We start from the raw sequence: 11,355 nt of genomic DNA on the forward strand, positions 1-11,355 counted from the left end.
ATTTTCAGAGCGATTGTGTCGATTTATGTTGATTTGACCATAAAATGACCTTGAACTAGACGTGATAGAGGTCAGCGGACTCTGGATTCGTCTTCAGCGACCCCAAAAACCTCCTAATATACATTTTCAGACTTGATTCTACCTTGAAATGATCTTTACCGGACGTGATAGAGGTGAGCGGACCCCGGATTCGTGATCAGCCACCCCAAAAACCCCCTTGTCATACGGTTTCGTCAAATAGTCCGAAATTTAGTTTTTTTTGTAAACCTGTGTTATTTATGATAGGATTGATATTTATTTTACAAATACTAATATTTTATTATTGCTGTAAAATAGATTTATTGGAATTAATTAAAAAAGTGTAAGTCATTTATTTATGAAAATTATATCAAAAATGTTAATAAATAAATTTGAACTTATAGAAAATTTTAATATTTATTATTTTTCTTGATTAAATTTTGAATTTTACATTTTATGACAGGCACCATCCTTTTAATTTTTGAACTACCAGTAATAATATGTAATAAGAAAATTAAATGGCTAAATACCCCAGGTGGAGATAAGTCACTAAAAAGCTATCTAGATCTTTTTCAAGCAGATTAGTCCCAGTCTGCTACTCGATACTATTGACTGTGTTTCTCCATTTCTTTCTATCCTGTCTTTTTCTGCTAGTCTCTAATTCCTGCCCTATGTAAATCTTCCTTTACTTCGTGTAACTATTTATTCTAGTTCCTCCGCGCCTCCTTCTAACTCCGGGTTCCCTTTGTAAAAATTGAGTTTATAGTTGTTGCTCTACCTGCTCTCCATATATGCCCCAACCATCTAACACTGTGCTGAAATCTGAAAATCTGGAATAATATCTACCCGGGTCGAAAATTTTTTTTAATTTATCAAAATAGTTATTTATGAAACAGTTCGTGAAGCGAGCGAACGCACGCGATGTTTAGAGCATGAGCGACAACGGAACGAGTGCTATACATCGCGTAAGTTCGGAAAAGTACTTCACGCACAGTTTCATACAATATTTTATCTACGATAAACAAATAAAAAACTATAACTCTTCGTCACTGGAATTCATTTCTATTCTACAATTTTTATAACTTTGACATTTAAAAATTCTTATTTCTTTCAAACCAAAAAACTGTCAAATTTTTTTTTGTAATTTATGCTCATTATGTCATCACCATGACAACGCGAAAGTTAAGGATATTTGATTATATAAAAGTGTGTCAAAAACAGTGCGAAAATGTAAATCCCATTTAAAATACATTGTTACTTTACGCACACTTTAAACTAAACCCTTCACGCACTGCTATCTATAATGACAGTTTTCACAAACTAAAAACTTATACATAGTATGATATAGAGTAGATAAAAGTCATTTATTAATTATTAATTAATTATAGTCAGAAGAAAATTAGAGCATGCACCCCTTGTTTTTTATAATTGTTAACATACTAAATTGCATATCCAATAATTATTGTTATCCATTAAATAGATCGATGCAGATCGGCCTTATATCGGATCCTCTACTAGTAGTCTGTTCGCTGACGGTAAAATATTGCAAAACCCATAAATTTTGAAATTTGTGGGTTTTGAAATTTGTGAAACTGCTGACATGAAATTTGGCATACACATGGGTAACATGTCAAGGAAGAAAATTGATATTGTGCCGATGTGTGCTTTTTCCATGGAGGTGACTTTCACCTCGTCTCGGGATGAAAAAATATACGTTCAAAATAATTCCGGAAATTGATTAACTAACTAATTCTACGCAACTTTTGTTCTATAGCATTTTTTCACTCTTTTCGAGTTATTTGCGACTAAATATGTTTATTTTTCAACAAAAAAAACTCATTTTAACGTTTTTTTTTTGCAATAAAAAGTAGGTATTTTATCAAAAAAAACCATTCTTAGGAAAAATATAGCCCATAAAAAAGTGAAAAAAATGGTGTACTTATGTATGAGATCCCTAGACCCAGTAAAAGAAGAGTTGTAACTAATAAAAAATAGGTTCATACACGCCAAATTCCAAATTGAATATTTCAACGTGAACTGTCAAAAACTAAAGCACTTTTTGGGGAACACTCATTACAACTTTTTTCTAGTGTTTAAAAAAAAGGTTAAGAAAGTTTTTAGCATTAAATTAAGGAAGTTACGCTCAAAATGAAGATCCTTTTTTTTTGTAAAAAATTATAAAATTCACTCCCTAATTAGCATCCTAAATGAAATTAATTGTCACCACTTCACAAGTTGATTTACTGTGTATGCATTGTTTATAAATATGATCTGTAAGCTTCATCAGTTCAAAGTTCTTATTTTTGAAGGGGATGTAATTGAAAGGGATTAAACTAGTCACTAACCAACTGTGTATGCCAATTTTGAACAGCCATATCTTAACCAATATTCTCTCAAAGAAAAACACATAATCCTAAATATTCACAAAAGCAAAACCTACATTTCTTACTATTCGTAATTTTTGGTATCACTACTAAATTTTATGTCATTAAAAAAACATTTTTTTCAAAATACAAAAAAAATTACTTTAAAACCAATTTTTTTCAAAAATAAGCCCTTTAAGCCGATGAAATTATAGATCATATAAATATTACATAAAAGTATATAACTTGTGAAGCGGTAAGTATTAATTTCATTTGAGATTCCAATTAGGTGGTGATTTTTCGGATTTTTTTAACAAAAATAGGACCTACTTTATTTTGAGCGTATGTTTAGAACTTTTTTAGAAAACATAAAAAAGGTTTTTTTAAAACTTTAAAAAAGTTGTAATAAGTTTTCTCAGAACAGTGCATAATTTTTTGGTTGCTATCATTTTTCGGTTATTTCACGTGAAATCATTCGTTTTTAAATTTGACGAATATGAACCTGTTTCCTGTTTTACATTAGCTACAGCTTTGCTTCTACTGATTCTAAAAGTTCATACGTACATCAATTTTGTTACTTTATAAGCTATATTTTTAATGGTTTTCCCGATAACATACTTACTTTTTGAGTTGTTGGCAAAAAACCGTATAAAAGTGTTTTTTTGTTGAAAAATTGACATATTAACTCGCAAATAACTCAAAAAGTATTAACTTGTGAAAACTAAGTGAAAAAATTCTATATAACAGAAGTTGCTTAGAATTAGTCAGTTTATCTTTTTCCGAACTTATTTTGAACGTATATTTTTCACCTCCGAGAAGAGGAGAAACTCATACCCAGGACAAAGTTTTCTTTTCACTTTTTTTCTTTGACATGTTACCTATGTGTATGCTAAATTTCACGTCAATCCGTTCTTTAAAATTTGAAGCAAATCCGTTAATGAACTATACTATTTCGGTAAGATCGTAAAAAACGAATCAGAATATTTGTTTTGTTTGTATAATTATTGTTTTAGCATACAGTCAAGTCGCCCTTGAATCCGAAACATTTTTAAAAGAAAATAAAATTTTTATTGGGTATTGGATATGTTCAAGCAGACATTTCCGTTCAAATTTTTAGTCACAACATATCAATGTTAAATATTATTAGAGCAACCTTAGGGTGTCACATTTCTTTTAATGACCTACACAGATTTTTATTACCTGCTGCTGATAAAGTGATATCAAATATCACTCGTCAACATCTCTGTATTAATTTGAAATAATAAAATATAATAATATGTAGTTTTGTATTCTAAAATATTTTGAAAAAATACCTACCTATGTATTTTTACATATGAAGAGTACAGGTTCAATATCGGCACATGAGTTTTGTTTTAAATACCGTTCGTATAGAGGTGTTCGTTAAGAGATAAGCGCAAAATCTTGATCCAATGCTAATTAAATGCACTAATTTTTTTCGAATTCTTAGAAAACTAATAAATATTTTTGAAAAATTTAAACGCAGAATGGAAGATGAATGACTGAAAACTTATATAATGTTTATTTTAATAAGATAACGGGATGAAAAAACAAGAGAAAAGTTAGTGGGATTTTTAATTTCGAATATTTCATTCAAAAGAAACTTTTTGTTTATTCTAAGGGACTTTCGGTCCTCCGTAATAATGTAATCTTTCATTGTGGGTGTAAGTTTTAAGAAGTATTTCTTAGTTTTCTCAGGATTCAAAAAAAATGAATGCATTTACATAGCATTGGACCGAGACTTTGCGCCTACCCTATTAAGAGAGAGTTTACTGTATTTGATATTAATACTAGAATTTATTACTTTAATCTTTTTATCGCTCTTGGTTCATTTTTTCGTGTATTTAATTCCATTCAGTTGTAATTGTACATTCAATTTTTTACACGTTTTATTACTTTCGAAATAACAATAACTATAAAATCGATTTTTCAGCCTACTTGGGTCATAAAATACGTAATTTTCGGAAATGTCGTTAAATGAGAACATTTACCTACATTTCTTGTATTTAAGCTTTTAGTAAGATTTTTTAAAATAATTTAGATTATTTAATAGATACATTCACCGGCACGAAAACGGGCACCCCAAAAAATGGGTCATTTTTGATGGCTCGTATCTCCTAAACCTATTGTCCGATTTAAGTATTTATCCTTAAGGTATCCTTTAACCATATCGCTGTAATAATATTGCTTCTAGACAGGTAAATTATCTTTGTATACCGGGCGTACCAATCAAACTGGGTTTTTTTCTCAATTTTCACAACACCCTCTGGAATATTCTAGCCTTTATACAATATTGAAATTAAAACCCAACTATAGCCCCAGGTTTTCTTAACATTCTGTTTTTTTATTCATTCGCTTATGTTGGATAATAAAACAGTTAGCGACTTAACAAGTAGCCATGTTCTTTATCAATACACGGTGTTTCTAAATAAGTGCGACAAACTTTAAGGGGTATAATGATCGTTTTTCTTCAAACGTCAAATAATGATGACATTACTTATCTAACTTGATCCTGTCAAAGTTTGATTTCTCCGCCGGCAGCAGTTTTTTTGCCATTTCTTTACGGCGGAGGGAAACATGTTGTCATGGCAACAATATGAAACATGTCACAAAGCAACAATACAAATGTCATTAACAACAATTAAACATCATTTTTATTTATAGTAATATTAAAAGTACAATTAGTTAGTGAGGCATTTTCAAAATTGAAACCGTGAAAAAATGTTCCCGACTCTTGATACGCATTGGTAATTGTTGATGATACTGATGGTCGAGCACAACTTTCAGCAATCATTCCCGATGTTGGCGAATCATGAGGGTTTAAAATTTTTTGAGCATGAATTGTACTATTTATGGTTGAAAATTGCTACGTTTGAAGAAAAAATAGTATACTTTATTCGGCAAAGAAGCGAATTTTCTTGACATGCCCTCTATTACGCGCCTCACTTTGTTCGGCGCGTAATATCGGGCGCGTCAAGAAAAGTCATGCTTCTCCGCCTCATAAAGTAATATACTATTCCTTGATAAAGCTATGTCCGCAAATGCTTGCAAATATAAAATTCTTTTGCCAAACGATCATTATTTTTTTATGCAGAAGTACTCCTTAAAATTTGTCGCACTTATTTAGAAACACCCTGTATCGATAAAGAACATGGCTAGTTGTTAGAGTCCCTAACTTTTTCATTATCCAAAGTAAGCGAATGGATAGAAAAACAGAATGTTAAGAAAACCTGGAGCTATAGTCGGGTTTTAATTTCAATATTTTATTAAGGCTAAAATATTCCACAGGGTGATGCGAACTTTGAGAAGAAAACACAGTTTGATTATTACACCCAGTATACAATGACAGTTTACTTGTCTAGCAACAATATTAATACAAAGATATTGTTAATGAAGAAGGCTATAGGTAAAAAAATCACTTAAATCGGACAACAGGTTTAAAAAATTTGAGACATCAAAAATGACCAATATTAGAAGTGAAACACTTCTAATCAGCCCAAAACACATTGACTGCATTCCCCAAAATTATTCATTTTGTATTATTAACAGTCACTACATATTAATAATCATATATATATATATATATATATATATATATATATATATATATATATATATATATATATATATATATATATATACAAAACATGCATAAGATGGAATGCAACCACAGACACGTGTTTCTGACTTATTAGTCGTCATCAGTATGGTGTAGCCAAACAGGAGCAACGCAACCAATTATATATATCAGGGAGCGAGGATACAATCCTTTGGTCTCCGTAGTGAGCACACCCTTAGGATCATTAAACATCAACAAGAGGTAGCTAGTTTGAACTTATTTACTTGTTAATCATCTCTTAGTTATAGACCTGGATCGCATAGCAAAAAAATGTTAATTAATAGCAAGCTGAAAATTTGTTAATACCTTAACGGTGTCTAGTCGGACAAACGTTGATGTATGGGAACATTGGAACAGGGGAAGTTTTAATTGTGGAATAGGTTAAAAATTTATAAGGTCAGATAACGAAAACCTTCCATGTATTTTGTCGGACAGAACTTCAAATTGATTTGTTACCATTTGATTAAACTCTCATGCAAAAATCAGACTGGACATTTTAATGAGTGGCACACGAAGAATATGTCAAATGACAGGAATTATGCCGGTTAGTAAAAGCCGTCTGATTTTTGCATGAGAGTTTAATGAAAGGGTAACAAATCAATTCAATGTTCTGTCCGACAAAATACATGGGACGTTTTCGTAATATGACTTTCCAAATTTTTAAACTGTTCCACAATTAAAACTTCCCCTGTTCCAGTGTTCCCGTACATCAAAGTTTGTCCGACTGGACACCGTTAAGCTATTAACAAATTTTCAGCTTGCTATTAATCAACTTTTTTTTGGTACGCGGATCCAGGCCTATTATTTTAAAGTTGTAAAATCCTTAAAAAAATTAAAAGTAAAAGAAATATAAAAGAAAAGGGTAAGAAAGCAATTTAACTATGAACCTATTGTTTTATCATTCTCTTTGCCTTATCCTTATGCGGGGTCGGCTTCTCTAATTGCAATTTTCTATGCAATTATATCTTGATTATATCTTGGGTCATATTAATATTAATCCCATTTACCAACATGTCCTGCCTAAGCGTCTCTCCGCAGGTCTTTTTGGCTCTTCCTCTCCTACTCCTTCCAGGAAACAGCACTTCACCAATTATTCGTATTGGGTGATTAACGTCTCGACATTGATCATGACCAAACCATTTTAACCTATGCTCTCTCATTTTGGCATCAATTGGTGCCACACCTAGGCTTCTAATATACTAATTTTTAATGTTATCCTTTTTTGTCTCTTCAAAATTTTTGTTTGTAAAATGCTCATTCTAAATGGTGAACTACTGTGAGGTCTGTATTCGAGGAATTTTAGAATTGGGCTATTTTGATATAATATGACACATGACACTATTGAAAATAAATGAACTCATGTTTCAATAGTGAAATAGCGGAGGAAACGGCAATTACTTTACAATGGGTCACAATTGTATTAAAAAAACACAGAAATTAACCTGATCACGTTCATCGTACTCAGCATAATAAATATAGATAAAAAGACCCAGAACGACGTGTTTTGCGGAAACATGAAAGGGTCATTCCATTTCAAATCACTCAATTTGGGAGCAAAAAAAATTTTTGACCTCCGATTTGTCTGAAAATTGGTATATAGCTTCTGAGGGACGTAAAAATAAGATATTTAAGGTCAAAAAATCTTCTTCTTCTTTTTTTCTCAAAATGTTATTTTATGCGATTTTACAGTGATTTGGTGTTTATTTATACAAATTTGCATTTTCTATCGTAAAGTATCAATGGAAAACATAATATTTTAATAGAAGGGACTTAAAAATGTCATTATATGGCATTATAACAAGTTACTTTAATTCAAAACAAGCTTTTGATCAAATTTTATAGTGTAGAAAACGTTAAAATACTGTTTTTGACATTTTTCTCCATTCTCAAAATACATCATAATCGATTTGGCTGAAAATTTGCCCACAGATAGACAAAACATAGGACTTTAAGTGGTGAAAAGGATTTGAATTATATTACAATACCAAAAAAGTTACATGCAATATTATAGTCAAAAATATAGGCGTCTACTGTAAGTAAAATTAACTCGAAAATATCGACATCACGACAAAAATTGTTAAAAAGAAATTGTAGTAATTGTAAATACGATTTATTTGGAACAATTTCAGTTCCTACCATTTTTGTCGAAAAGTTAAAAATGGCGGAGATATTGAGCAAAACAGGTTCTCCTTTATAATCAAGATGGCGGCTAACGTAACGGAGGAATTCATTAGTGATTTTAAATTTAGGCTACTGTTGACTCCCCTAAAGATCAGAAAAATTAAATTTTGGGCAGCTCGGCATTCAAGGTCAAATGCTATCCCGACTGGACTAATACATACTTTTAAGTCTGATATTACTGCATGTAACTTTTTTGGTATTATAACATAATTGAAATCCTTCTATCCACTTAAAGTTCTATCTTTTGGTTATCTGTGGGCAAATTTTCAGCCAAATTGATGATGATGTATTTTGGGAATGGAGGAAAATGTAAAAAACGGTATTTTAACGTTTTTTACACTATAAAATTTGATCAAAAACTTGTTTTGATTCAAAATAACTTGTTATAAAGCCATATAATGACAATTTTGAGTCCTTTCTATCAAAATATTATGTTTTTCATTGATACTTTACGACAGAAAATGCATATTTGTTTAAATAAACACCAAATCACTGTAAAATGGCATAAAATACATTTTGAGAAAAAAAGAAGAAGATTTTTTGACCTTAAATATTTTATTTTTACGTCCCGCAGAAGCTATATACCAATTTTCAGACAAATCGGAGATCCAAAATTTTTTGCCTGAGTGATTTGACATGGAATGTACCGAAAACAAGTTTTTCTCTAGACTTGACCGGATCCAAATTTTTTAATTAAGCCTCCCAATGTCTTATATTATAAGTACAAAAAAATCTTTTTTGTCCAATTCCGAGCGGAATACAACCGACATAGTTTAGTGTTATAAGTAAAAGTGGATTTAAGTACTACTATATATGTATTAAAATAATTTTCTCCGAAACTAAATATGTTATGTGCGATCTAAATGGTCCATGGAAAGCGACGAACCAACTACGAACCAACTTGTGCGAAGTTTACTGTAAATGATTCATTTAATTTTTAATTTTATCTCAAAGTCACGTTCTAAATATAAATAAAGACATCAATTATTTAAAAATGTATAACATTTTCAATTTCGTTGCAACCCGAAAATGCAGCAGCATTATATTCTAGTTCAATCAGAGAGTGCAGCAAGAGTCTATACTCTGACTGAACTAGGATACTTCGACGCGTGCTGTCCCAGATTGCAACGAACGAAATGGCTAGGTTGTCGTAGCGACATCTGCTAAGAAACAAACTAAGTTTTCAATCTAATAATACATAAAACGATAATAAATATCATTCTACATACCACCAGATTGAAAACAGTGTGAACCTTCTCTGGTAAGAACCTCTGAGGCTTTTAAATATTATAAGTCATGCGACTGCCATGACTATCAGAATATGTGGGAATATTAACATTTATAATTCACGTCCCATCTGCTAAGCCTGGTAAAGCTCCAACGAGAAGGTTTCCTACGTACTCCAAGAAGAGTAAATAAAGTAAACATTAAAAATGTGTAAACATTTTCAATTTCGTTGCAACTCGAAAATGAAGTAGCATTATATTTATATATCTCTGGTAACAACATCCGAGGCTTTTAAAAATTATAAGCCATGCGGGTGCCAAGACTATCACAAGATGAGGGAATTTTAAAATTTGTAATTTACGTCCCATCTGCTCAGCGTGGTAAAGCTCCAACGAGAAGGTTTCCTACTTACTCCAAAAAGAGTAAGTAAATTAGACATTACTACTACTACTACTATCGGTTTACAGCGTTTTTCGACGCCTTCCGACTCCTAACCGCCATTCTTCTCTGTTTAACCATAGACCTGGAGGGATTTCTCTTTCCTCTAGTCCTTTTTCAATTCCCTCCCTCCAGCTTCTTCTCGGCCTTCCCCTTTTTCTTCTCCCTTGTGATGTCCATGCCAAAATCTGTTTAGGGATCCTGTCATCTGGCATTCTCTGTACATGGTCGTACCATACCAGTTGTTTTGTTTTTATGTCATCAATTATTGTATGTGTTACTCCCATCATTTCTCGTATTCTCTCGTTCGGTATCCGATCTCTTCTTGATTTGCCTGCTGCTCTTCTCCAGAAGTCCATTTCTGTTACTAGTAACATTTTCTGCGCTCTTTGTTTCAGTGGCCAAACTTCACTGCCATATGTGATTATACTTTTAAGTATGCTATTGTATATGAGCTGTTTGTTCGCTTTAGATATTGTCTGGTCCCACAGAATGCCGTTCATCATGGATATGGCTTTTCTACCCTGCATGTTTCTGTCTTTTATAGCAGTATCGAGTGTTCCATCTTGAGTTATCTTCATGCCCAGGTACTTGTAGTCATCACAGTGTTTAATTTCTACGCCATCGTCTAATGGAATGGACTGCTTTGTTCCTCCAATACACATGGCTTCAGTTTTCTTAATGTTGACCTCGAGACTTCATTTGTTATATTCTTCCATTAGCTTCCGCGTCATGTAACTTAAGTCGTCATGATCTTGAGCAATCAAAATTTGGTCATCAGCGAAACATAAAGTGTATAGTGTTGTGTCGTGATTGAGAGGGATTCCCATGCCACTACATTTTCTTTTCAACAGCTTGAGTGCTTGTTCCAGATAAATTTTAAAAAGGGTAGGTGAAATACAACAACCCTGCTTCAATCCTTTCGTGACCTTAAATCCCTCAGACAGCCTTGATCCAGTTTTAATTTTGGAGTCGTTCCATTATACATACTTTGGACTGCTTTGATAAGACCATGTTTAATGTTGGTTTGATTTAGGTTTGACCATAGTTTGCTAAGGGGCACACTGCCATATGCTTTTTGTAAGTCTACGTATACCAGGTGAACTTCTTTATTGACGGCTGTTTTTTTCTCAATAACTTGCGTAATAGAGTACAGGTGGTCTACTGTGGACCGCCCAGCTCTAAAGCCAGCTTGCTCCTCTGCTTTGTAATCCCTATAGTCATTTTCTATTTTGTTCTTAATAAGTTTCCCATACATCCTACTTATTGTGCTGTTTACCGCAATTCCTCTGTAATTTTCACATTGATCCTTGCTGCCCTTTTTGTGGATTGTTGACATGATAGATAATTTCCATTCTTTTGGTAATTCGGCACCATTTAAGCAATCTTGGAAGAGTTTTCTTAGCTGTTCTTGGAGTTTGTCTTAGACATTTGGAATTAGATATTAAAAATGTGTAAACGTTTTCAATTTCGTTGCAACTCGAAAATGCA

This window comes from Diabrotica virgifera, chromosome 1, assembly GCF_917563875.1.
Source record: "Diabrotica virgifera virgifera chromosome 1, PGI_DIABVI_V3a".
NCBI lineage: Eukaryota > Metazoa > Arthropoda > Insecta > Coleoptera > Chrysomelidae > Diabrotica > Diabrotica virgifera.